Source organism: Lepus europaeus, chromosome 5, assembly GCF_033115175.1.
Source record: "Lepus europaeus isolate LE1 chromosome 5, mLepTim1.pri, whole genome shotgun sequence".
NCBI lineage: Eukaryota > Metazoa > Chordata > Mammalia > Lagomorpha > Leporidae > Lepus > Lepus europaeus.
The window spans coordinates 21806099-21834025 of NC_084831.1; the positions used below are offsets into that span (position 1 = coordinate 21806099).

The 27927-nt window shown below is 42.0% G+C and overlaps 1 protein-coding gene and 1 pseudogene across 15 annotated transcripts in view; one reads left to right on the plus strand and one right to left on the minus strand.

The window, feature by feature from the left end:
• The window catches only part of EPB41 (erythrocyte membrane protein band 4.1), a 232715-nt gene that overhangs the window by 25479 nt on the left and 179309 nt on the right, over window positions 1–27927 (plus strand). The gene's annotated exons all lie outside the window — the stretch shown is intronic.
• On the minus strand, window positions 391–27219 carry LOC133759038 (elongation factor 1-alpha 1-like; annotated as a pseudogene).

Sequence of the window (27927 nt, forward strand, 5' to 3'; positions counted from 1 at the left end):
GTGCTGTTGAGGACTGGGGCCGGAGGAGCCTTTTAAAAAGTTAGGCTTGGGGGTGTCATTTTGAGGAGGGAAAACCGGCTCCCCCGGGTCTTGTCAGCCGTGGTGCGGTGGGCAGGAGCCGGGGAAGGGAGCCCGGTGGGGAGAATTGCGGGTTTCGGACGGGGACGGTGTTGGGTGCAGCTGCAGAGCGGGCTCTTCGTGCCCAGGGTGCGGGGCTGTTTGCAGAAGTCAGGCGGGATCTGCAGGGTGGAGGGAGCCCTCGCAGGACTTCCGGGCCTCCCTGCCACAGACACCTGCATCGTTTAAAAAAAAAAAAAAAAAAAAATCCCCGGACCGGAGGGATCCACTGCTTTGCTCCTCTGGTCGCCACGGTTGCCGGCGAGCGAAGGGTTAAGTCGGTCCTCCGAGCGTCGTGACCTCCTTTTTCAGTTCGCGCATCTGTCGGCTTGGAAATCCGTGCCGGTGCTGGCCGGGCGGCTGTACCTGCGGAGAGACCTGGCTCCGGGCTCGCCCGCCGGCGCCGCCCCCAGGCCCTTCCTCGGGGAGCTCTGGCCCGCACCGGGTCCCGCTGGCCGGGCACCACGCGCCCCGAATTGCTGAGGCCGGGGTTCTGGCCCCGTGACAGCGACTGTCGCCCTGTTGTTGCTCTCACTGTGCCCTCCCATAAATGACTAGTCTGTGGAGACTTGTCGGTTCTTGGCAAGTGTTGCTGATTAGGAGATTGGGTTTTTAAATTTCTTTTTTTTTTTTTTTTAAGAGATGCTGAGCTTTTTTTAGAAGTCTGGGTGATTTCACAGCTGCTATTTTCTTCCTTCTGTTTTTAGGGAAAATTGCAAGAATTGTGTTTTGTGTCTTGGGTATTATGATAGTGGATTTATACTCCCTTGAGGATATATTGTACTCATTGCTGTCGTTCGTTACTGTTTTCTCTATTCTCAGTCATGGCAAACATTTCAGTTGGTTTGAACCTTCTAATCAAGGAAGACTGATACATTAGGGTAGCATTAACCCTACTTCTAATGGAAGCTTGATGTACTCTTCATTTTCCTTTTCTGTAATTGAAAACATAAATTCTTTGTTAGGTGTGAAATTTTTGGTTTGATAAACTAGTTTCTTGGGGGTGATATTCATAAACTCCTTGTGGACTGTATAACAGACTGGCACACAGTAAGCACTTGATAAATGGCAAGAAAAATGGATAGAATACCTGAACATCAGATTGCCTTAGAATCAAAGCACTAGCTCAGAGTGTCCTCTATCAGAAGTTTGTAATTAAGATAAAGATGGGCATAGTCATATCCCCATTGGGAAAAGTACGGCAGATCTTTGCCACTAATAAAAGTGAACTCATTGTTGAATCCAGGTTCAGCATTCTAACCTTTTGATTCTTTTTTCCTCTAATAAAACTATACTTTCCCATTTATAATTGAATTCAGGCTTTTTAATCGTTAGGTCTCACCAAAATTCTCCTGACATTTATACCAGTGTTTTATTTTATGTTGAATGGCTTACAGGTAAATTCTTACACACAATGGCCCAATTATCTTTCCACCTGCACTCACCAACCAAATAGACCTGCCCATGCTTTGCCGTCTCTGCACTTTTGGACATACAGTTCCAACTGTGCTTATCATTTATATTACTTTTATTTTCAGTTTTCTTACCGTAAGAATATTCTGTGTATTCGTAACTTGAAGTGTGGGGCAAAATGCTCAGTGTGGAAGGGAATTTGATGGAATTTTTTGTTTGCTTTGAATTTTCCTTGAGCCTCATTAGTATGGCCAACCAGTTGAGTTTTCTTTAGTTTGTTTGTTAAAAGGATTTAGGCCCTAAGTGTCGCATTAATGTGTGCAGCAGTTAGTGGTAGATGATGGCTGATGGTAGATTAGGAAAACCTTTTAGGGAATAGGAGTTTGGCCTAGTGATTAAGAAGGGTTAGGATACACTACATACCACATCCAAGTGCCTGCTTTTGATTCTTGGCTGCTGATCCTAGCTTCCTGCTAATGTGGCCCCTGAGAAGCCCCAGTGGTGACACAAGTGATTGGTTTCCTGCCACCCATGTAGGAGACCTGGATTCAGCTCCAAGCTCCACGCATTTGGAGAGCAAACCAGCAGATGAGCTCTATCAGATTAAAAAAAAAAAAAAACTTTATAGGCTTCCGTTCTACACAGAGCTAAAAGCTCCATTTGATAAGTTTGGTATGTGGAAACTGGTTTTTTTTTTTTTTTTTTTTTTGACAGGCAGAGTGGATAGTGAGAGAGAGATACAGAGAGAAAGGTCTTTCTTTTTGCGGTTGGTTCACCTTCCAATGGCCGCTGCGGCCGGCGCATCTCGCTGATCCGAAGCCAGGAGCCAGGTGCTTCTCCTGGTCTCCCATGCGGGTGCAGGGCCCAAGCACTTGGGCCATCCTCCACTGCCTTCCCGGGCCATAGTAGAGAGCTGGCCTGGAAGAGGGGCCACCAGGATAGAATCCGGCGCCCCAACCGGGACTAGAACCCGGTATGCCGGTGCCGCAAAGCGGAGGATTAGCCTGTTGAGCCACGGCGCCGGCCGAAACTGTTTTTAAGTAGTCTAAAAAAATTTCATCTTTTAGGCGGATCTCTGTTTGCTTTCTGCATTTGTTCTCTTTCCTTGTGGTCCAAGGGCCAATATATTCTGAATGTTTTTTAAACACCTAAGTCATATTTATTTTGTTCAGGGCCGGCGCTGTGGCTCAGCAGGTTAACACCCTGGCCTGAAGCGTAGGCATCCCGTATGGGCGCTGGTACTAGTCCAAGCTGCTCCTCTTCCGATCCAGCTTTCTGCTATGGCGTCTCTCTCTCTGCCTCTCCTGTCTCTGTGTAACTCTTACTTTCAAATAAATAAACAAATAAATCTTTAAAAAAAATTTGTTGTGTTCAAGTAGGAGATGGGGGGAATAAATGTTTTAAATAGGCCTACCCTCAATATGCAAAATGATACAATGTTTTATATAATAACAAAATACTATAAAAATAATTTTCTTTGCATATTTAAAATTGCTTTTATTGCCTCTCTTATTTCCTTAAGAAACATCTAAACAGTATCTAAGTTAATGCATGATTTTAGTTGATTTTTCCTCTGAAAGAAACAATTGTGGCATTTTGTTGAGACGTGACCTATATATGTTTGTCTTGTTATTATCTTTTGTCAGGTTTGTGCTCCATATTTAAAGTTGACTGGTGTGAAATTTTCTTGTATGCAGTTTCGGACTTCACAGTTTTGAAAATTACAGAGTCAGCTTCCCATCTCATTCCTTAGTTTATGGTCTTAATTTCAAACACATTCGTCTTATGAGAGATAGTGAGGTGAAGATAGTTTCCTCAGAAAACTCTAGAGTTAAGGTTGTCAGGAACATTTGCTAAAAACCTACAGGATTCTTGAATTTTCTGTAAGTACTTTTCACCAATTTGATAGTGGTGATTTGATTTTGTGACTTTATAATATGAATGGCTGTGGATTTCTGGTTCAGAAATCAGGAGGAGCATGTGTTTAGAACACAGCCTGTTTCCCTGTTATCTAAGGCAGGCCAGCGCTGGCAGTGCTGCCAGTGTGTTTTTCCAAGAGTCTCATTAAGTTCATGATTGGTCAGACGCATATTCAGATGTGGATTCATCTCTGCTTCGAAAGAACTTGTTTTTTTCCTCCAATTTCTCAAACAGAATCATTTTTCTTATGAACAACTTTGCTTTTTTCTCTGGATTGATCAGTTACAGGCCTTATTTATATAGGTGATTCAGAATTACTGGGGGGTAATTGGTTAATTTATGATAGCTTTTAGTTAGAGGAGAGCTGGATGCCAGGGATGTAATTTTATTCATTTAAGTTTCTTAGTATGTTACTGGTGGCTTACGGTGTCTCTTTTCTTATGAGTGAGTTCATAGTGTGTTCAGTAAAATGCATTGTAACAGATACTCTGGTGTACACACGGAGTTAGATTAGTATTTTGGTTTACTCTGCTGTTATTTAATGAATACACAGTGAGCAGGATATAAAAAAGCTACAGCAATGAATAGTACTCAGAGATTGGAGACATTAAAAAGGAGAACTTTATTTTATATTGAGGGCTGATTCCATTTAGAACTAACTGCTTCACTGATACTTTTTTTCAAATATTGGTTTTAAGAAAGCTTAGTGAGAGAATCTGATTATGATGGACACTCATTTTTTCTAATAATTTTTGTTCAAATGTGATTATACCCACCTTGAAACATTTGAAAATAAATAGACTAGCTCTCTGAATTTGGAGGAAAGCAGCATTTTATGGCATGGCTGATGCAATTCAAGGAATGACTTGAAGAGACCTGACTACCCCTGACTTCCTAATCCTTATCAGCTTCCCCCAAAGTCACCCTAAGTAAATGTGCAATCTGTGCAGCAACTGGGAGCTTGATATATGAATATTCTGTTTCTCCTTATGATTAAATCACTCCCATAAAAGTCTTTTCTATGTAGAAATTCTGGCATTATGTTTGTTACTGCTTTTATTTAGTTTTCTTTTCCTATTTTAAAAATATTTATTTATTTTAAAGGTAGAGTTACAGATGGAGAGAGGGAGAGACAGAGAGGGAAGTCTTCCATCGTTGATTCACTCCCCAAATGGCCACAATGGCCAGGGCTGAGCCAGACTCAAGCCAGGAACCAAGAGCTTCTTCTGTGTCTCCCACATGGGGGCAGGTACCCAACTACTTGGGCCATCTTCTACTGCTTTCCCAGGCCACTAGCAGGGAGTTGGATTGGAAGTGGAGCAGCTGGGTCTGGAAATGGCACCCATACTGGATGCCATTGCTGCAGGTGGAGACTTAACCTACTACACCACAGCGCCAGCCCCTGCACTTGTCTCTTGATTATCTCTAAGATAAAACTAAGTGGATTAAACTGTGATTGCTCATTGAATCATTACTTTCTGCCTTCCATGGCTGAGGACTCTTTGGGTCACTTATATCAGTTAATGTAGGCCCTTCCCTGCCATTCTCAGTTTTCAGGATGACCTCTATTTGTAGAAGTTAAAATTGTTTTTGAGAGGTGAATGTTTGGCCTAGTGGTTAAGATGCCTGCGTGTATGTTGGAGTACCTGGGTTGGAGTCCCCTCTCTGGCTCCCAATTCCTGCTTCTTGTTGAGAGCTAGCAAATGATGGCTCAAGTAGTTGAGTCCTTGCCACCCTTGTAGGAGACCTAGATTGAGTGTCTGGCTCCCAGCTCTGATGCAGGATTTGGAGAGTGAACCAGCTGGCAGATTGTCTCTCCGATGGAACAGATACGACTATGACTTCTGAGTTTATACTGAAAAATTAGATTGGAAGCAGCAGTAGATACTCTATTTAATATTATTTGTTATCTAATTATATTTTAATCTATTGTATATATATCTATAATTCCATTTTATTATATAATAATGTCTATCAATAGGGATAGGAATACTTCAATTTCTTTTCTTTTTTTTTTTTTTTTTGACAGGCAGAGTGAACAGTGAGAGAGAGAGAGACAGAGAGAAAGGTCTTCTTTTGCCATTGGTTCACCCTCCAATGCCCGCCGTGGCTGGCGCGCTGCGGCCGGCGCACCGTGCTGATCTGATGGCAGGAGCCAGGTGCTTCTCCTGGTCTTCCATGGGGTGCAGGGCCCAAGCACTTGGGCCATCCTCCACTGCACTCCAGGGCCATAGCAGAGAGCTGACCTGGAAGAGGGGCAACCGGGACAGAATCCGGGGCCCCGATTGGGACTAGAACCCGGTGTGCCGGCGCCGCAAGGCGGAGGATTATCCTGTTGAGCCACGGCGCCGGCCCAAATACTTCAATTTCTTTAAAGAAATAAAAAATAAAGTAGGGCATAATATATACTCTAGTAGTTAATTGTGATTTATAAATTCAACCCACTTTCTCCTTATGCCTTCTGTCCCCGACAGCAGTCATCCTAATACAAATCAACTTATGATAGGTCTTCTATATGTCTTTATCATAGATCTGGACAACACAGACTGGGGTTTAGATGATCACTACATTAATATTCTATCTGTGCATTTTATCTTGATAATATCTGCATTAAACCATAAAAATTTATGATATAAAAGTTTCAGGTGAGAAATTCAGTGATTTAACTGCATTAAAGTATACAAGTATTTTGAGTTGGTTAAATTTAAGCCTGTAATCCACAACATAGTAGAAGTGTATATTTTTGAATATATAGTACTATGTCAAAGTTTAGCTGTGGATGATATATCTGCTTGTATAAATTCTTTTTTTTCTAATAAAAATTTTATAGGAAAGAGAGAAGAGACTAAGAGCTCTCATCCATTGGCTGCCTTCCCAAATGCCAATATCAGCTGGGGGCTAAAAAGCCTGGTTCCTGTGTGATGGCAGGAACCAACTACTCAGGCCATCACTGCTGCCTCCCAGGGTTTGCATTAACAGGAAACTGGAATCAAGAGCCAGAGCTGGGGGCTGGAGCTGGGCACTTCATGGCAGGCACTGGGGTGCAGCAGGTTAAGCTGCCTTTTGGGAAGCTCCATATCCTATATCAGAGTGCTGGTTTGAAGCAGTGAGCCAACAAGATGAAAGAGCTCTCTCTTTCTCTCTCTCTCACTCTGCCTTTCAAATAATTTGAAAAACAAAACAAAAACAAAAACAAAAACAACTTAAAAAGAAGCTAAGGGGCTGGTGCGGTGGCCTGGGAAAGCAGTGGAAGATGGCCCAAGTCTTTGGGCCCCTATACCCACGTGGGAGACCCAGAAGAAGCTCCTGGTTCCTGACTACAGTCTGGCCCAGCCCTGGCTGTTGTAGCCATTTGGGGAGTGAGCCAGCGGAGGAAGACCTCTCTCTCTGTTTCTACCTCTCTCTGTAATTCTGTCTTTCAAATAAGTAAAAAAAATTAAAAATTAAAAAAAAAAAAAAGCTAAGCACCACAGTGTGTGACACGGATGTTCTGACTGACAGGTGGCTTAACTGCCACTAACTAATCCTGTTACAATCATTTTTTTTTTTTAATAAATGTGAATTTACAAAGTGCAACTTTTGCATTGTTGTGGCTTCCCCCCCCAACCTCCCTCCTTCCTGCAGCCCTCCCATCTCCCACTCCCTCCCCCACCCCACTCTTCATCAGGTTTCATTTTCAATTACCTTTATATACAGAAGATCAACTTAGTATATACTAGGCAAAGATTTCAACAGACTACACCCACACACCCACACAAGATATAGAGTACTGTTCAACTAGTAGTGTTATCTTTAACTCTCATAGTAAAACACATTAAGGACAGAGATCCTACGTGGGGAGCATGTGCACAGTGACTCCTGTTGTTGATTTAACAATTGAGACTCCTATTTATGGCGTCAGTAATCACCCGAGGCTCTTGTCATGAGCTGTTGAGGCTATGGAAGCTCCTTAAGTTCACCAACTCTGAACTACAATCATTTTTAAAACAATATGATCTTAGGGGCCTGTGCTGTGGCTCAGTGGGTTAACGCCTTGGCCTGAAGCGCCAGCATCCCAAAGGGCGCCGGTTCGAGACCAGAGTGCTCCACTTCCTGTCCAGCTCTCTGCTATGGCCTGGGAAAGCAGTAAGATGGCTCAAGTCCTTGGGCCCCTGCACCCATGTGGGAGACCTGGAAGAAGCTCCTGGCTCCTGGCTTTGGGTTGGCGCAGCTCCGGCCGTTGCGACCAATTGGAGAGTAAACCAATGGATGGAAGACCTCTCTCTGCCTCTCTGCTTCTCTGCTTCTCTCTCTGTGTAACTCTGACTTTCAGATAAATAAATATTTACAAAAGTAAATAAAAAAATGAGATCTAAAGATATATATTTAAGCATTTTCCCTGATAAAATAATCCTATTTTGATTTATATTCCAGACATATATTTTAATTTACCAACTTCAAATTCTGCATATATTCAAGTCAATGGTGTTTCACCTTGATAATACACTTGGTACAGACTTGAAATTAACTCCTCCTCCCTCCAGTTTTTGGCCATATGGACACAGGCAGAACTGTCAAGAGCTCCAAGGATTTAAGCCCTCAGGTTTTACCTGCCAACCATTGCAGCTTGCAGTGGGAGACACATGGAAAGCAGCTTAAAGAGAAGGCTCCCCCCACCTTTTTTTTTTTTTTTTTGCTACCACCCACTTGCTATTTCTTGCCCTTCTCTCTCTAATGATTCAGAGAACCAACGCTGTTGCTAGCTTACTACCTGCAGAGTCTTGCTAATCTTGATGGTATTATGTAATTAGATAAACCTTTTACATAGTGTCATATGATATTGTGTGTATGTCCTCCTGCAAATGTGTTTTTAGGGTAATTTCTTTCCATCTGGTGTTGGAAATGAGCTTTTTGTGAGATTATTTTTAAATCTTCAAGCTTTCTGGCATCCTCAAGACTTGAAACAACATAATTGCTTTTGGAGACAAGAAAATTCACATAGGATATTAATGTTTTTTCCTGTGAAAATGTAAATAGTATTTTATTTTAAAAATCATATCCTGTGTTCTGAACAGGCAAAATGTGCATTTTATGTTTAGATAGTCTTCAGATAATTTTGTTAGGTAGAATATAATCGGTCAGTTGTTGCCAAGTAGAAAAAGGAAAGGAAAGGTACTTAAGGGAAAGGGGCCAAGAATCTGAAGCCTGTTAGAGGAGAGATTGCAAAGATGTTTCTGGTTCATTGTTTTCTGTATTTATTCATTTATGCCAGATTTTGTCATGTGATGTTTTATATTGCATATTGAACTTGTATTCCCCAACGAGGTTGTCAGTTTCTGGAGTACACAGGCTCACTGTTATGTCTTTGACTGCCTTTCCTACTTCCCCCAAATTCAGATGTTGTTTAGTACCTTAGCTAGATTCATACTATAGAAGGCATGCCATGATGTTAATGAAAATGTGAATTCCAGGGCAATTAAGATGTAAGACCTGAGTTATAATTCTGACATTGCTTCTGATGATCTCATTCGTTCTGCATGACATTTTACTCCAGAAATACTCAATATACTTCTCATAAAAGTAAAACTAGTAGCCTACATAACCACAACATTGTTATTTTTTTAAAAGATTTATTTATTTATTTGAAAGAGTTACACAGAGAGAGAAGGAGAGGCAGAGAGAGAGAGAGAGAGAGAGATCTTCCATCCACTGGTTCACTCCCCAGTGGCTGCAACGGCCAGAGCTGCGCCAGTCTGAAGCCAGGAGCCAGGAGCTTCTTCGGGTCTCCCACACGGGTGCAGGGGCCCAAGGACTTGGGCCATCTTGTACTGTTTTCCCAGGCTATAGCAGAGCTGGATTGGAAGTGGAGCAGCTGGGACTCAAACCGGCACCCATATAGGATGCTGGCACTACAGGCGGCAGCTTAAACCACTGTGGCACAGCACCGGCCCCACAACATTGTTATTATACCTAAGAAAATTAGCAGTGTTTCCATAGTATCAACCAATATGCAATCCATGTTTGGATTTCTCCACTAGATTTTTTTGTTTAAATATTAAATTTATATTATATATAATTATATACTATTAAATATTTTTCATTTCCTTTAATCTAGAATAGCACTTGCCCCCTCTAACTGATCTTAACTTTAATGAATTCTGGTGCCTGTTGACTCATAGAATGTCTTATTTTGGGTTGTCTAATTGTTCCCCCAAGGTTTTGTTTAATTTGTTTCATTGTCTGCTTTGCTTCCAGTAAACTGAGAGTTATCTCTATAGGTTTGATTGAGCTTAGGTAAGACATATTTGGCAAGAATATTTCAGAGGTGATGATTGTGTTTTTCATTTTGCATCACATCAGGAAGTTCATAATGTCTGACTGTCCCATAATAAGTGACTCTAATTTTGATCACCTCCTTAAGGTGATAATCATCAGGTTTCTTCATGGTAAAGGTAATATATTTAACGTTTGGTGTGCTACTTTGGCATCTGTGGATATACCATTCCCCAGTTACCATTTCCCATTGCTTTTAGTATCCATTGATTCTTGGCAGTTGCAGGTGAAGTCCGCTCTTGAAAATGAATTTGGAAAATTTATATTAGGGAGGGAAAGGAAGGTAATGCAAGCCTTTGCTACTATATTACATAGACTTTAATGGATTCTTGCTAAATCTTATGTCTTGTATTTTTTCCCTGATTTGTTCCTAAAACTAGGCTTCTATGTTAAATTTTATTTGGTAGTAGAGCATAATGACCATAAGAATTATATTTGTATTTAGTTGTGCTTTGCTAAGGTAATTTTGGTTTTATTTCCTTTTCTAGTGATATGCTTTTTTTTTTTTAAAGAGTTATTTATTTGAAAAGCAGAATTAACAGAGAGAGAGAGAGAGAGAGAGAGAGAGAGAGAGAGGAGAGATCTTCCATCTGCTGACTTACTCCCCAAATGGCCACAACAGCTGGAACTAGGCTGGTGAGAAATCAGGAGCCAGGAGCTTCTTCCAGGTCTCCTACAAGAGTGCAGGAGCCCAAGCACTCGGGCCATCATCTGCTGCTTTCCCAGATGCGTTAGCAGGGAGTTGGATCAGAAGTGGAGCAGCTGGGACTCAAACCGGTGCCCATATCAGATGCTGGCACTGCAGACCACAGCTTTACCCCCTGTACCACAGGTGCTGGCCCAGTGATATACTTTTTTGTTTTGCTCATTAGGTATATGTAATTAACCTTTTAATTTATTTATTTGAGAAGTGGAAAAAGAGAACAACAGCTCCTTTCTGATGATTCATTCCCTAAAAGCCAGCAACAGTAGGGACTGGACCAGGTTGACACTGGGAGGTGTGAAACCAATCCAGGTCTCTCACATGGGTGGCAGGGACCCATCTACCTGAGCCATCATCCGCTGCCTCCCAGAGTGTGCATGCATCATCAGGAGGCTAGAATCGGGAACAGGCCCAGACACTCCCATATGATATGCAGGTTTCGCATCTGGTGTGCTAACCACCATGCCAGATGCCTACCACAGCCTTAATCTTTTAATTTTTTTTTTTTAAGATTTATTTATGTATTCAAAAGTCAGAGTTAGAGACAGTGAGAGACAGAGAGAGATCTTCCATCTGTTGGTTCACTCCCCAGATGGCTGCAATGGCCAGTGCTAGGCCAGGCCTAACCCAGGAGGCAGGAGCTTCATCTAGGTCTCAGAGATGACCTTTCTGATAAGGTGACATCTGAGTAGAGTCCTGAATGGATGAAGACAATGAGCAGTGCATGTGTCTGGAGGAAGAGCATTACAGGCAGACAGAGCAACGAGCACAAATGTTTAAACATGTTTGGTGTGTTGGGGAACCCTTAAGTAAGTCAGCATGGTGTAGCAGAATGATCTAGGGGACAATGGTAGGAGTTTGAGTTCAGAGGTATTGTATGTACAAGGAGCAGGTTATTTAGTGCCTTGTTGGCAGTGGTAAAGCTTTTCATTTCATTTTGAGACAGGAATTCATGGGAGGATTTTGAGAGCAACAATGGCATGATCGTTCATTTAATACATATTAACCAATTACCTACATTGAGCAGTACCCTGTGGGTTTATGTAATCACAAAAATGTAAATATGACCTCTACCCTAAGGCAGTTTAATGATCTATCATAAATTAGAAATAATGGGGCACACACATAAAAATTTAGGAATAGAGACTCTGTCATGGAAATATCTGTAGTTATGGAAAAGGTACGGAGCAAAATGTGGGTAAAATTGTGTTCTTCTACTTGGTTCAGCTCATGTTATTGTTATTACTGGGTGCCTGTTATGTGCCAGGTAAAGTATTACTAGTGCTGGTGTTTACTGATGACTTCTTATGAGCTGTGTGCTTTATAGGTGTGACGTTAGGTGTTAAGGAGTGTGGGCTCCAGGGCTAGAATGCCTGGTTTTAAATTCTAGTTGTGTCATTCTTTAACTAGTGACCTTGGGCAAGTTACTTAACTTCTGGACCTCAATTTACTCATTCTATAATGTAGCAATGATAAAAATGCATACCTTTTAAGGTTGTTATGATTGAATGAGATAATATGTGAGATATTTAGAACCGTGCCTGGCACCAGATAAATAGCTATTATTATTTTTTCATTTAAGTCTGCAACTGTTTGGAGTAGGTGTTATTAATCCATTTTATATTTTAGCTAGCAGGTTAGAAGTTAAGTAATTTATCCATAGTTACACAACTAGCAAGTGAAAATTGGCTTCAAAGTTGGCACTTTTTTTTTAGATTTATTTTTATTTTATTTATTTGCAAGTCAGAGTTATAGAGAGGGAGGGAAGGAGAGAAAGAGAGAGGGAGAATCTTCCATCCCCTGGTTCACTCTCCAAATGGCCACAAGGGCCAGGGTTGGGCCAGGCTGAAAGCCAGGAATCAGAGGCTTCATCCAGGATTCCCAATTGGATGCAGAGGCCCAAGGCCATCTTCCACTGCTTTCCCAAGCATATTAGCAGGGAGCTGGGTCGGAAGTGGAGCAGCTGGCACCCATATGGGATGCTGGTGTTGCAGACAGTGGCTTAACCCACTGTACCACAGCACTGGTCTCCAGAGTTGGCACTCTTTACTGTCACACCTTTACTTACCCAATATGTCCATGAGCAAATGGGGAAGGAGACATTTAGATCTAGCCTTCTCCAGTCAAAGTCAATGATTTCTTAGTAAGTGTGATCCAATGAAAGTACTTTTCTGTTCCTGTTTCATTTTCTGTGAGGTGAGCATGATGTCCACATAACAGGTAGTAAAAGTAAACAAAACAAACCTTGCTGTGTGCCTGCCCTATAGATCAATGTTAGTTCCTGGTCAGACGTTTGGCTAGTTTAAAATTCCCATGTCCCACATTTGTACCAGGGTTTGATTCCCACATTCCAGCTTCCCACCATTATAGACCCTAGGAGGCTGCAGGTGATGGCTCAAATAATTGGGTATCTGCCACTCACATGAGAGACTTGGACTGAGTTCCCAGCTTCTGTTGCTCTAGCTCTCTATCTGTGTCTGTCTGTTTCTCTGCTTCTTAAAAAAAAGAAAAAAAAAAAATCCCTTTGACCTCATGGAGATGGTAGAGATTAATGTTTGGTTAAGAATAATTTTTAATTTTTACATCCTGACCCATACTTTTTTCTATCCATGTGTCTATATGCTTGTTATATACAATATATATGTAATACAACTATATACAAAACATGGGTTTTATCTAGTGGGGCTGTTTGGCTTGCTTCAGATTTATATTGTAACATTTTTAAGCCTGCAAATGAGCATTCTAAAGACCCATTTCACAGTAAGTCTGGCTTTATAGCCTCATTTCCGGTTGTAGGACACAGTCATGTGGTTGATGTCCCCATTGTTGCTTTTATCTTTTTGCAGCAGATGTGAAAGTAAACATACAAGTTGAAAAACAGGAAGGGGTTTGAGTTAGTTTTTTTTTTTTTTTGCAAACGAACTTGTACTCAAGGCACCTGAAATCTGAAATACCTTGAATCTTTGTGACTTTCAGCAGTTACAAAGAGTTAGTATACTTTGTTGTTGTAAATGAATTTAAAAGCAAATAATTTTACAGTTTAATGAATTCATGATTTGCATATATTTTTGCTCTTTAGGGAAGTGAATATTATGTTCCTATTTTTGACTGAAACAGAACTGATAATTATAATTTTATAGTCACCCCAATTGCGTTTTTTTTAATCTATAGAATAATTTTTCAATAAAGAAAGTAAAACTGTTTGTTATTGTTACTGAATACCTGTTCCAATATCATTACACTTGTGAACTTCTTCAAAAGCCAAAACTTAAGGCAGCATTTTGCTACTTTGCTCTGTTGTCTTTGTTCCTAAGGAAGGAAATTAATGCATATCAAATGTTAGCTATTATCGGGCACTGCTCTCTCTACATTAACTAACTGAAATATTTCCACCTCTGATGTCCTGTTCCCAATGTATTTTTATTGCTTTGGTGATGTCTCTCCCTCCTATCTCCTCCCCTGTCCCTTTCTTTTTTTTCTTCTCCTCTTAAATGATTCTCTCATGCTTTTGCTGAATGGTTTTCTGCTTACAGTTTTGGGAGTCTGTGTGATGCAGTGACCTGTAAGAATATGGGTTTTGGAGTCAGGACCTGGGTTTATAGTCAAGTTCTGGTTTTGATAGGGAAGAAACTGCTTTCTTAATAAATGAAAGGAAGAGTTCTCCAGAGTTGGCTTTCAAAGGAGTTTCTGCCCCTGGGATGGAGAATTGAAGCTCACAGCAAGGACTTTTGTTCCTAAAGATTCACCTTCTCCAAGGGAATCTCTTGCTGACCTCAGGGAATGTTGCTTTCTCTCTAATTTTCTGTCCTAGAGGAGAGTCTTAATATTCCTGCAGTACACAGCTGAGAACAGGCTGGAACATTTAGTACTTTACTAAAGGCTCAGAGACACAAAAGGGAAATAAACATAGACTAACTAGTATGCACGGAGATAATCTGGCTCGGAAAGTGAAACTCACTTCTCTGTGGTTAGCAGTGGTCTTATTGGGATACCTCCCTTCCCTGACCTGCAACACAGACATAGTGTGTCTGCCTTTCAGTGGCAGAAGCTATCTTAGACTCTTCTACCTTAGAGTGCCTCCAGTATATGCAGATCACTGTAAACACAATGGAGCAGTCCCACAGAGGAAACAGTTTCTCTATCTTTGCAGCCAGTGCTTATATGTGAGAGAAGGCCCTTCTTGTGTGTGATCAACACCAAGTTTATACAACCTTCAGCGGAGACCACAGTTACTCACAGAATACCCAATTGCCATTCACAGAAGAGAACACAAATAATGTAAGGTGCTGGGGTAGAGGTAGGGAGGTTTGTTTTGTAACTGTTTACTTTAGAGCATATAATCTCTGATTGTAACTCAGTAACTTGGCACAAAGTAGCTGTCCATAAGTATTTCCTTCCCATTCTTTAAATCTTAACTCCATTTGATCCCTAAGGAACAATTGTTTAGTTTGTTGTAGTTTTATCTAAGAGAGTTTTGCTTGAGGGGATCCTACTAATTGGGTGCAAAGTTAGGCTGAGGATAGTGGTAATAAACATGCTTGGTATCAAGATGAAATCCTTGGTGCCTGAACTGGCTGACTTTAAATGCCTTTTTTTTTTTTTTTTTAATTTTTGACAGGCAGAGTGGACAGTGAGAGAGAGACAGAGAGAAAGGTCTTCCTTTTGCCGTTGGTTCACCCTCCAATGGCCGCTGCGGCCGGCGCATTGTGCTGATCCGAAGCCAGGAGCTTCTCCTGGTCTCCCATGCGGGTGCAGGGCCCAAGCACTTGGGCCATCCTCCTCTGCACTCCCGGGCCGCAGCAGAGAGCTGGCCTGGAAGAGGGGCCACCGGGATAGAATCCGGTGCCCCAACCGGGACTAGAACCCGGTGTGCCGGCGCCGCAAGGCGGAGGATTAGCCTGTTAAGCCACGGCGCAGGCCCTGCCTTTTTTTTTTTTTTTTTTAAGATTTATTTATTTGAGTCGGCGCCGCAAGGCGGAGGATTAGCCTAGTGAGCCGCGGCGCCGGCACACCGGGTTCTAGTCCCGGTCGGGGCACCGGATTCTGTCCCGGTTGCCCCTCTTCCAGGCCAGCTCTCTGCTGCGGCCCGGGAGTGCAGTGGAGGATGGCCCAAATGCTTGGGCCCTGCACCCCATGGGAGACCAGGAGAAGCACCTGGCTCCTGCCATCGGATCAGCGCAGTGCGCCGGCCGCATGGCGCCAACCGCGGCGGCCATTGGAGGGTGAACCAACGGCAAAGGAAGACCTTTCTCTCTGTCACTCTCTCTCACTGTCCACTCTGCCTGTCAAAAAAAAAAAAAAAAGATTTATTTATTTGAAAGTCAGAGTTATACAGAGAGAGGAGTGGCAGAGAGAGAGAGAGAGGTGAGAGAGAGAGAGAGAGAGAGGGAGGGAGGAGTGGTGGAGAGAGAAGAGAGAGAGGAAGGGGGGGTGTCTTCCATCCTCTGGTTCACTCCCCAATTGGCCTCAATGGCTGGAGCTGTGCCAGTCTGAAGCCAGGAGCCAGGAGCTTCTTCCAGGTCTCCCACACTGGTGCAGGGGCCCAAGGCCATAGCAGAGAGCTGGATCGGAAGTGGAGCAGCTGGGACTTCAACCAGTGCCCATATGGGATGCTGGAGCTACAGGTGGTGGCTTTACCTGCTAGGCCCCAGTGCGGCCCCTAACTTTAAATGTTAAAGAAGGTGTTCTGAGTATTGATTTCAGAAGGGGATGAATTGAGGCAGCCCTGTGCTTGTTTCTGAGACAGGAAAAGTAGAATACAATTAAAAACCTTTAGTGTCACAGACTTAGAACCCTGGCTCTGATACAAACTAGCTGTATTTTTTTGGACAAGTTATTTGTGCTCCCTAATTTACATAATACTTAACATGATGCATCCTGAGAAGCTTAGAATTGCTGAGGTTAGAAATTATATGTAATATGGTTAGCATTGTTCCTGTCACATAGTATATACTTAATGAATGGGAAGTAATTATTTTATTTTTGCAGTTTATTTATTCTTATTTGTTTCAAAGCAGAGTAATGGAGAGAGGGAAAAATCTTCCATCCATTGGTTCATACCCCAAATGCCTGTGACAGCCAGAGCTGGGTCAAGCTGGAGCTAGGAACCAAGAACTCCCATCTGGGTCTCCCACATAGGTGATAGGGACCTAAGTATTTGAGCTATCTGCTGCCTTCTCTGGTGAGCATTAGCAGGAACTTGGATCAGAAGCAGAGGCAAGACTTGATCCCAGGTACTCCAGTATCGGATGTCAGAGTCCAAAGCAAAAGCTTAACCTATGCCACGATGCCTGCTCTGTGAGTATATTTTAAACAACATCCCTTTAAAATCCAAGTTATACTGACATGTGTTCCAATCTTGGCTTTAAAAAAAAAAAAAGTTGTATTGAGATATAATTAATATACTGTATGATTTACCCATTTAAAGAATCCAATTTAAGTCAAAATTTTTAAAAAGTGTTTTTATTTATTTGAAAGAGACTAAGAATGAGAGAGTGAGAGACAGAGATCTTGAGTCTGCTGATTTATTTCTCAAATATCCAGGAGCCAGGGCTGGGTCAGGTTGAAGCCAGGAGCTTGGAACTCAATTTGGGTCTCCCATATGGGTGGCAGGAACCCTACTTAAGCTATCACTGCTGCTTCTCAGGGTGACCATTAGCAGGAAGCTGGAACCAGGAGCTGGAATCAGAAATTAAACCAAGGCACTCCAATGTGTGACACAGGCATCTTAATGACTGGGCTGAATGCCTCCCTCTGATTCTCTGTATTTTAGTCTGATTAAGGGTTTGTGCAGCTGTCACTTTAATTTAACTTTTGAACATTTTTTTTTTTAGATTTATTTTAGGAGCTGACACTGTGGTGTAGCAGATAAAGCTGCCGCCTGCAGTGTCAGCATCCCATATGGGTGCTGGTTCAAGTCCTGGCTGCTCCACTTCTGATCCAGCTCTCTGCTATGGCCTGGGAAAGCAGTAGAAGATGGCCCAAGTCCTTGGTCCCCTGCACCGGTGTGGGAGACCCAGAAGAAGCTCCTTGCTCCAGATCAGCACAATTCCGGCCATTGCAGTCAATTGGGGAGTGAACCAGCAGATGGAAAACCTCTCTTTCTCTGCCTCTCCTTCTCTCTGTGTGTAACTCTTTCAAATAAATAAATCTTTTCTTTTTTTTTTTTAAGATTTATTTTATTTATTTGAAATAATTTCAGAGAGAGGTAGAACCAGAGAGAGAGAGAGAGAGAGAGAGAGAGAGAGAGAGTCTTCTATCTGCTGATTCACTGCCCAGATGGCTGCAATGGCCAGAGCTGAGCTGATCTGAAGCCAGGAGTCAAGAGCTTCTTCTGAGTCTCCCTTGTGGGTGCAGAAGCCCCCAAACTTAGGCCATCCTCTACTGCTTTTCCATAGCAGAGAGCTGGATTGGAAGTGGAGCAGCCGGGACTCAAACTGGCGCCGATATAGGATGCTGGTGCTGCAGGCCAGGGCTTTAACCCACTGCACTACCGTGTTGGTCCTGACTTTTGAGCATTTTTATCCCCCTGAAAATAAAGCCCATAGCCATTAGCTATTATTCTTCATTCCCCGAATTGCAATTCTAGTCCTAGACAACCACTATGTCTTCATAAATTTGACTATTCTGAAATTTCATGTGAATGAAACCATATGATATGTGGTCTTTTTATGACTGGCTTCTTTCATTTAATATAATGTTTTCAAAGTTCATCCTTGTGGTAGTATGTATCAACAGTCCATTCCTTTTCATTGTCAAATAATATTCCTTTGTATGATTATACCATGTTTTATTTATGTGTTCATCTGTTGATGGACATTAGGGTTGCTTCAGCTTTTTGATGATTATGGATAATGCTGTTGTGAACATTCATACTCAATTTTTTATGTGAACTTTTGTTTTCATTTTCCTGGGTATGTACCTAGATGTGGAATTTCTGGGGTCTTATTATAACTCTGTGGCTATATTTTTAAGGATTGCATAGTTTCCTGTTTTCTGAAAACCGTCTTTACTGTTATCATCAAGTTGCTAAACCATTTTTTATTATGTTCTACCATCTTGAGTAGATAATGGAATTGCAAGTGAATCTGTTTTTCTGTAGATATATCATCTATGAGACATTCTTTCCCACTTCATTGCCTCTTTTTTTTTTTTTTTTGACATGTAGTTTTTATCTGGCTGAGTATGGTTTTAAGAAATAAAAGTTCAAGGCCAGGGGCTGGTGCTGTGGCGTAGTGGGTAAAGCCATGACCTGCAGTGCCAGCATCCCATATGGGCACTGGTTTGAGTACTGGCTGCTCCATTTCCAATCCAGCTCTCTACTACTGCCTGGGAAAGCAGTAGAAGATGGCTCAAGTCCTTGGGCCCCCACACATGTGTGGGAGACCTGGAAGAAATTCCTGGCTCCTGGCTTCGGATCGGCACAGCTCCGGCCGTTGCGGCCATTTGGGGAGTGAACCAGCAGATGGAAGACCTCTCTGCCTCTTCTCTCTGTATAACTCTGACTTTCAAATAAATAAATAAATCTTTAAACAAAAAAAAGTTCAAGGCCAGTGTTGTGATGCATTGGGTTAAGCTACTGCCTGCAATGCTGGCATCCTGCATCAGAGCTCCAGGTAAGTCCCAGCTGCTGTGCTTCTGATCCAGCTCCTTGCTAATGCTCCTGGGAGAGCATTGGAAGATGGTTCAAGTACTTGGGCTCCTGCCACCCATGTGGGAGACCAGGATGGATTTCCTGGCTCCTGGCTTAAACCTGACCCAGCCCTGGCTGTTGATGGCCATTTGGTGAGTGAACCACTAGATGGAAGGTCCGCTATGCCCCACTCTGATGTTCTGCCTTTCAAATAAATAACACATCTTTAAAAAAAAAAAAAAAAGTAAAAGTTCTCAATAAAAATCTACTGTAGTTTGATCCATGCCTTGTGATGAATAATATCCATGATTTGTGATAGGAGGAGCAATCCTTAAACATATGTTTAATATGTGATGCTAAAAGTCTGTGGCAGGCTAAATTATTCTTCCAACACTTAAAATGCCTAATTACAGAATTTTGAAAGAAAAAGAGGAGGCAGCATTGTGGCATAATGGGTTAAGACCTCCCCTATAAGTCCTGGGTGCTCCACTTCCAGTCCAGCTCCCTACTATTGTATCTGGGGAAGCAGTGAAAGATGGCCTAAGTCCTTGGGCCCCAGCACCCACGTAGGAGACCCCTATGAAATTCCTGGCTCCTGGCTTCAGCCAGGGTTGTGACCACTTGGGGAGTGACAGTAGATGGGAGATTTCTCTTTCTCTCTCTCTCCCTCTTTCTCTCTGTAACTATCTTTCAAGTAAATAAATATAAATCTTTAAGAAAAAAAATATAAAATTATGAATATAGAGATTAAAACAGTTTAGATGAGAAAATAAATCATAACAAATTATATATTTTTAAAATCAGAAAAGTAGTGTAAATACAAAATTCAGAGAAGCAGCATAACATTTTTATTGACTGCCTGATAGTGCTATAGCTCTTTTCCTATTTTTTATACTTTATACTCCTCCTCTAAATATTTCTATATTTTAGTTTTGTAATTCACTTTCTGTAGAGACAATATAAATATAATTGTTGGCTTTGGCAGGGACCAGTACAAAGGAGGGCTCTAAAGCTTAAGGTTCTTTAGTTTTATGGAAAATCCACCTCTGCTTAGTAAGTAACCTTAAGAAAGGAACCAGGAGATTGTAATATGCCTATTCTGTATTCTAATCATTGATTGTAATTGTTTGATTATTATACATGGCTTTTTGTGAATCATTCTTTCTTGGAATTAATGCTCAATTAGGAATTATTTTTATTTGTATTTTGCATTTTAATGATATGTTTCCTTCTAGCAGTGTGCATTGCTATTCAGTCATCCTTGGTACAGAAAGCTTCTTTTTTTTAAAAACACTTCCCTTTAAAAAGTACACATTTCTTGCTTTACAAATAGTTGGTGTTTATTAATGTAGGGATGAAAAACAGGCCAAGCCTGAGTTTGATATATATTTTTCAGTGTGAGGTTTATCTCCTCTGTTCAGATTCAGACTAAATGGTTTCTTTTTTCAGGCCCTCAATACATTTTCTTTCTTTAAAAAAATTTTTTTTTTTTTTAATTTATTTGAAAGAGATACAGAGAAAGGAGAGAGAGATCTTCCATCTGCTGGTTAACTTAAACAGTCACAACAGCCAGGGCTGGGCCAGACCGAAGCCAGGATCTTCTTCCAGGTCTCTCACGTGGGTGCAGGGTTCCAAGGATTATGGAGCCCAATAGAAAGTGGAGCAGCCGGGACTTGAACTGGCGGCACCCATATGGGATGTTGGCACCGCAGGCAGAGGCTTGCTTAACCTTTTGCACCACAGTGCCGGCCCCTACGTTTCCCCTTTTATGTCAACTATAGTTCTCTTTTATCTCTCTTACTAGTAGTGAAAATCAAGTACATTATTGAAAGACAATATGCTCTGAAAATCACGTAGAGATAAGCTTGTTCCATGATGATGTGACCTTGGTATCATATCATCAATAGTATGGTCATTTAACAGTTTTGTTTTTGGGGTGGATTCCTGGAGGCCAAGACTTTGCATAGAACGTAAAAATAAGTTTGTGACAGAGAATTGAAGCTTTTTCCAAGGTACACACTCTTGTTTTATAAACAAAAGTCTAGATATTTTGATAGATTTTTAAATCCCACAATTTAAATGTTGAAAGCACAGTACAGTTAGATTTTGAGCTGGGTATAGTTTGTATATTTACTTTGTTTTAATTTTAAAAATGGTCTTTTTTTGTTTAGCATTTGACTTGAATCCATAAAATATTTATTTTCAGGAAAACATTTTAGATCAAAACATATTTGCTGTATTATATTTTGATGATGACTAGATGGCAACATCTGTCTTTGAGTTTATCTTTTTCTTTTCAGAAAGCAGAAGGGAGGGAAGAAGAGAAAGATGTATTGCACTTAGTATTCTTACAGCCATTTGGAGTCAGGTGGTAGGATTTTCTTTTAATTTTTTTTTAATAAGAGAGAGATTGAGAGACAGAGGGAAGTCCCCTTTGCTCCCTAAATGCTTGTAGTGCCTGGGGCTGGGTCAATGCCAGATCCAGGAGCCAGGACCTAAGTTTAGGTCTTCTACTGGGGGACAGGAATCCAACTTACTTGAGCCATCACCTGCTGTTTCCCAAGGTCTGCACTGGCAGGAAGTTAGCATCAGAAGCCGGAGCTGGGCATTGAGCCCAGGTACCCTGAGGAGGGACAGGGACATCTTCACTGCTGGGAGTGGTGAAATAACTTCTGTAAGGTCATTCAGCTAATAACTGTGAATGCTGACTTAAACCTGGATTTAGCTGACTTTAAAACTGGCCAATAGTGGTGATTATAATGATACTCCTTTTGTTATGGTCGGGCAGTGGTAACTTTCATTTCATTCAATTCACATTTTCATAAGTCACAAGTTACTGTAATGTAAATTATTGAACTGTGGTATTCTTCATGCAACTTTTTTTTTTTCTCATGAAACTTTGTTTTAATTGATCTCAAAATTCTGTGACAGATTTTTGGCTAAGCTGTTTCCATTAAAAAGTACTGATTTGAGGGGCTGGTGCTGTGGTGTAGCAGGTAAAGCCACCACCTGCAGTGCCGGCATCCCATATGGGCGCCGGTTTAAGTCCTGGCTGCTCCACTTCCAATCCAGCTCTCTGCTATGGCCTGGGAAAGCAGTACAGTCCTTGGGCCCCTGTACCCGTGTGGGAGACCCAGAAGAAGCTCCTGGCTCCTAGCTTCGGATTGGCGCAGCTCTGGCCATTGCAGCCAATGGGGAGTGAACCAGTGGATGGAAGATCTCTCTCTCTCTCTGCCTCTCCTTCTCTCTCTGTGTAACTCTAACATTCAAGTAAATAAATAAATCTTAAAAAAAAAAGTATGGATTTGAAAAACTAGTAACTTGGGGATTGGCATTGTGGCCCAGTGGGTTAAGCTGCTGCTTGCAATGCTGGCATCCCTTATGGGTACTGTTGAGTCCCAGCTGCTCCACTTCTGATCCAGCTCTCTGCTGTGGTCTGGGAAAGCAGTGGAAGATGATCCAAGTCCTTGGGCCCCAGCTTCCACATAGGAGACCTGGAAGAAGCTCCTGGCTTCAGATCTGCTCAGCTCCGGCCATTTGGGGAGTGAAACAGTGGATAGAAGACCTCGTTTTCTGCATCTACCTCTCTCTCTGTAACTCTTTCAAATAAATAAAATACATCTTTCAAAAAAATGGCCAATTGAGACATACTTTTTAAAATAATTAATTAATTTGAAAGGCGGAGTTACAGAGACAGAGAAGAGAGAGAGATCTTTAATCTGTTGGTTCATTCTTCAAATGGTCACAGTAGCTGAAGCTGGGCTGATCCGAAGCCAGGAGCCTGGAGCTTGTTCTGGGTATCCCATGTGGGTGCAGGAGTCCAAGGACTTGGGCCATCTTCTACTATCCCAGGCCATAACAGAGAGCGCCGATATGGGATGCCAGCACTGCAGGTGGCATCTTTACCAGCTATGGCACAGCGCCGGCCATGAGACATACAGGTTTTTTGTTTGTTTGTTTGTTTTAAATTTATTTGACAGATAGAGTTAGACAGTGAGAGAGAGAGAGACAGAAAGGTCTTCCTTCCATGGGTTCACCCCGCAAATGGCTGCAACGGCCAGAACTATGCCGATCTGAAGCCAGGAGCCAGGTGCTTCCTCCTAGTCTCCCATGCGGGTGCAGGCGTCCAAGCACTTGGGCCATCCTCCACTGCCTTTCAGGGCCACAGCAGAGAGCTTGACTGGAAGAGGAGCAACCAGGACTAGAACCCAGCGCCCATATGGGATGCTGGCACCACAGGTAGAGGATTAACCAAGTGAGCCACGGCGCTGGCCCATACAGTTTTGAGATCTTTCTTCCACCACCCATTAATACTGGGGTGGCCAGTGTTAGTGATAATATTCCTTTAGCCTTCTGAGTTTTCCGGGCCAACTTGGTGACCTTGTCAGCTCTAGCAACCTTCTTGTCCACTGATTTAACAACACCCACAGCAACACCACAGCAACTCTCAACACATACATAGACTCACCAGAAACCATATCAATTATGGGAACATCACAAGATTTTAAGAGTTTAGGGCCATCTTCCAGTTTCTTACCAAGACACTATCAATCTTTTCCTTCAGTTCAGCAAATTTGCAAGTAGTGTGAGCTGTGTAATAATCCAGTACAGGGGCACAGCCAGCACTGATTTGGCCTGGATGGTTCAGGATAATCACCTGAGCAGTGCAGTCAGCTGTTTGCATTGGTGAATCGTTTTTGCTGTCACCAGCAACACTGCCACAATGAACATCTTTGACAGTCACATTCTTGACATTGAAGCCCATGTTATCCCCAGGAAGAGCATGACTCAAAGCTTTCATGGTGCATTTAACAGATTTTACTTCGCTTCTGATGTTGACTGGAGCAAAGATTACTACTATGCCAAGTTGGAGAACACCAATCTCTATTTGGCCCATAGGGACAGTACGAATACCATCAGTTTTGTAGAAATCCTGCAGGGGCAGACACAAAGGCTTGTCAGTCGGATGAGTTAGTGGGAGGATGCAGTCTAGGGCTTCAAGAATTGTGGTTTCTCTGGCATTGCCATTTTTGTTGGTGACTTTCCATCCCTTGAACCAAGGCATAGTAGTACTTGGCTCCAGCATGTTGTCACCATTCCAAATGGATATTGGCACAAATGCTACTATGTCGGAATTGTAGCCAAGTTTCTTCATTTGGGTGCTGACTTCCTTAACCATTTCCTTGTATCCTTTCTGGTAAAGGGTGGCTCAATGGAATTCATTTTGTTAACAAACAATGAGTTGTTTCACACCCGGTGTGTGAGCAAGAATGGCATGCTCATGGGCCTGCCCATTCTCGGAGACACCAGCTTCACATTTACCGACCCCAACAGCAACAATCAGAGCAGCAGTCAGCCCGATATGAGTCGTGTCCTCGATCCAGTTTCTGCATCCTGGGGGCATCATTGATTGTCACGTAATACTTGCTGGTCTCAACTTTCCACGGGGAGTTGTCAGTGGAGCCATCATGCTTGTGCTCAGCCTTCAGATTATCTAAGACCGGGTGTACTGAAGGAGCCCTTCCCCTCTCGGCAGCCTCTCCTCAAAATTTTCAAAAATTAATTATGCCCACGGGGCTAGAGTTTTGGTATTGTAGGAAAGGCTGCTGCCTGTGGTGCTGGCATTACATATGGGCACCGGTTCGAGTCCCAGCTGTGATCCAGCTCTCTGTTGTGGCCTGGGAAAGCAGTAGAAGATGGCTCAAGTCCTTGGGCTTCTGCACCCTCGTGGGAGACCCAGAGGAAGCTCCTGGCTTCTGGCTTCAGATCGGTGCAGCTCTGGCCATTGCAGCCAATTGGGGAGTAAACCAGCAGATGGAAGACCTCTCTCTCTCTCTCTCTCTCTCTCTCTTTCTCTTTCTTTCTGCCTCTCTGTGTAACTCTGGCTTTCAAATAATTAAATTAAAAAAATTATGCCCAATTCTGGTATTTTTAAACTTTTTTTTTGAAAAAAGATTTATTTATTTATTTGAAAGGCAGAGTTACAGAGAGGCAGAGAGAAAGATATCTTCCATCCGCTAGTTCACTCCCCAGATGGCTGCAATGGCTGGAGCTGTGCCGATCCGGAGCCAGGAGCCTCTTCTAGGTCTCCCACATGGGTGCAGGGGCCCAAGCACTTGGGCCATCTTCTGCTGCTTTCCCTGACCATAACAGAGAGCTGGATCAGAAGTGGAGAAGCCGGGACTCGAGCTGGTGCCCGTATGGCTTTACCCACTATGCTATAGCACCTGCCTCTGTTTTTTAAACTTTAATATGTATGCAAAACAGGTGAGGATATTGTTAAAGTACAGATTCTGATACAGTAGGTTAGCCATAGTTCTGCAATCTAGAATATTCTAGATGATGCCTAGTCTGCTGGTCTGGCCACATTTCGGATAGCACAGCCTTGGTAAATGAGAGAAAGTTGTCTCCCCATTAAGATGATTAAAATGAAGAGTGAGAATTCAGGTATAGGATAGACAGATGAAATACCTGTTTTTTCCATAATTTTTAATTATGTCACTGAAAGTCAATTGAAATATTTACTTTGATATTAGTGGTTTTTGATACATTTTGTTATGAATATTTGAAAAATTAAAGAGGAATCAGGAGTGTAGGTAATTCTTACTGTGTTCTGGGAACTGCTTTAAATACTTTTCATTACCGATTTTCATTACTGATTTACTTTTTGGAATAAACCTTAAAGAGCCAATCTTAATTATGAACTCATTAATGTATGGAATTGACTCTTACATAAATTAATATCTTTTGCTTAGTGAAATTCTCTACTTACTTTTAAGAGTTTCTACCTTTATTCCTTTACCAGTTCTAGAAGAAATAGTTACCACTATTATGTAGCAATTTAGATCCTAAAATTTTATGTTTTGGGCACAGGTTGATGGAAAGAGACACGTTGTGATTAGATTTTCAGCTTTTTAGTTTTGGGGTATAATTTACATATAGTAAAATGTATAGATTTTAAATTGACCAGTGAGTTTTGACACATTTGTACCTGTATAAACACACTTCCCTATCAAACTATAGAACGTGATCTAGGACAGTGTTTCCCAAACTCTGGTTTGCATCAGAATCACCTGTACAGAAGCCTTGTAAAGATAATGAAGAGGTCTCATGTGTACCCTTTAACCAGCTTCCCTAATATTAGCATCTTTCATAACCTTAGTATATTTATCAAAACCAAGAAAATTGTTTTGGTACAATACTGCTAGCTAACCTACAGTCTCTGTTTTAATTTCCCCAGTTTTTCCAATTTAGAAAAATACCACATTGCTTTTCGTGGTCATGCCTGACTTAGTCTCCTAAGTTTTTCAGTATCTCTTTGCCTCTTCTTCAGAGTACTGACCAGATATTTTGTGGAATGTCTCTCTATTTGGGTTTGTATGATTTCTTTTTTCATGATTAGGTGGATTGTGGGTTTTTGGGAAGAACACCACAAGGGTAATATGTCCTTCACTGCATCATGTCATTACTAGTTATATTAATTATTACTGATTGAGATAGATTTCTTCATTATGAAGTTATGGGTTTTTTTTCCCCTTTCTTAAGAAGCTACTCACTGGGACTGATGCTGTCGCGTAGTAGGCTAAGCCTCCACCTTTGGCACCAGCATCCCATATGGGTTCTGGTTCGTGTCCCAGCTGCTCCCTGCTCCTCTTCTTCTTTTTTAATTTGACAGGTAGAGTTATAGACAGTGAGAGAGACAGAGAGAAAGGTCTTCTTTCCGTTGGTTCAGTCGCCAAATGGCCGCCATGGCCAATGTTGCATCAATCCGAAGCCAGGAGCCAGGTGCCTCCTTCCCAGTCTCCCATGCGGATGCAGGCGTCCAAGCACTTGGGCCATCCTCCACTGCCTTCCCGGGCCACAGCAGAGAGCTTGACTGGAAGAGGAGCAACTGGGACTAGAACCCATTGCTCATATGGGATTGGGAGACCTGAAGGAAAGTCCTGGCTCCTGGCTTTGGATTCTCTCAGCTCTGGTTGTTGTGGCCATTTGGAGAGTGAATCAGCAGATGGAAGACCTTTCTCAAATAAAATAAGTCTTAAAAAAAAAAAGGAAGAAGCAGGAGCTACTAAGTTCTGCTCTTATTCAAGGGAAAGAGAGTCAAGCAAAGCCTTACCTCCATGAGGGAAGAATGTCAATGAGTTTGTGAAACATGTTAAAACCATCACAATAATTAATATATTTTAGGGGAAATACTTTAAATCTGTGTAAAATCATTTTTATCCTTTAAAATTTCACAGACTGATTTTGCAATCATTAAGAATTTTCATTGCAGTAGATGTTACTGTGGTTATTTTCTGTTTTGGGAGGTCTTTTTTTTTTTTTTTTTTTTTTTTTGACAGGCAGAGTGGATAGTGAGAGAGAGACAGAAAGGTCTTCCTTTATTGCCGATGGTTCACCCTCCAATGGCTGCTGTGGCAGGTGCATCGCGCTGATCCGAAGCCAGAAGCCAGGTGCTTCTCCTGGTCTCCCATGCGGGTGCAGGGCCCAAGGACTTGGGCCATCCTCCACTGCCTTCCCGGGCCATAGCAGAGAGCTGGCCTGGAAGAGGGGCAACCGGGATAGAATCCGGTGCCCCAACTGGGACTAGAACCTGGTGTGCCGGCGCCGCTAGGTGGAGGATTAGCCTGTTAGATGTACAGATTTTATTAAGTCTTTGTTAAGATTTAGCATGGGATTTCTTTAGATCTTATTTAATTTTTTTCATTACTGTATTGTAGTTTTCAGTAAAAGTATTGCAGTCTTTTGTTAATTTATTCCTAAGTATTCTTTTTGATGTTATTCTAAATGGTATCATTTTAATTTTCTGATTGATTAATAATAGGAAGAG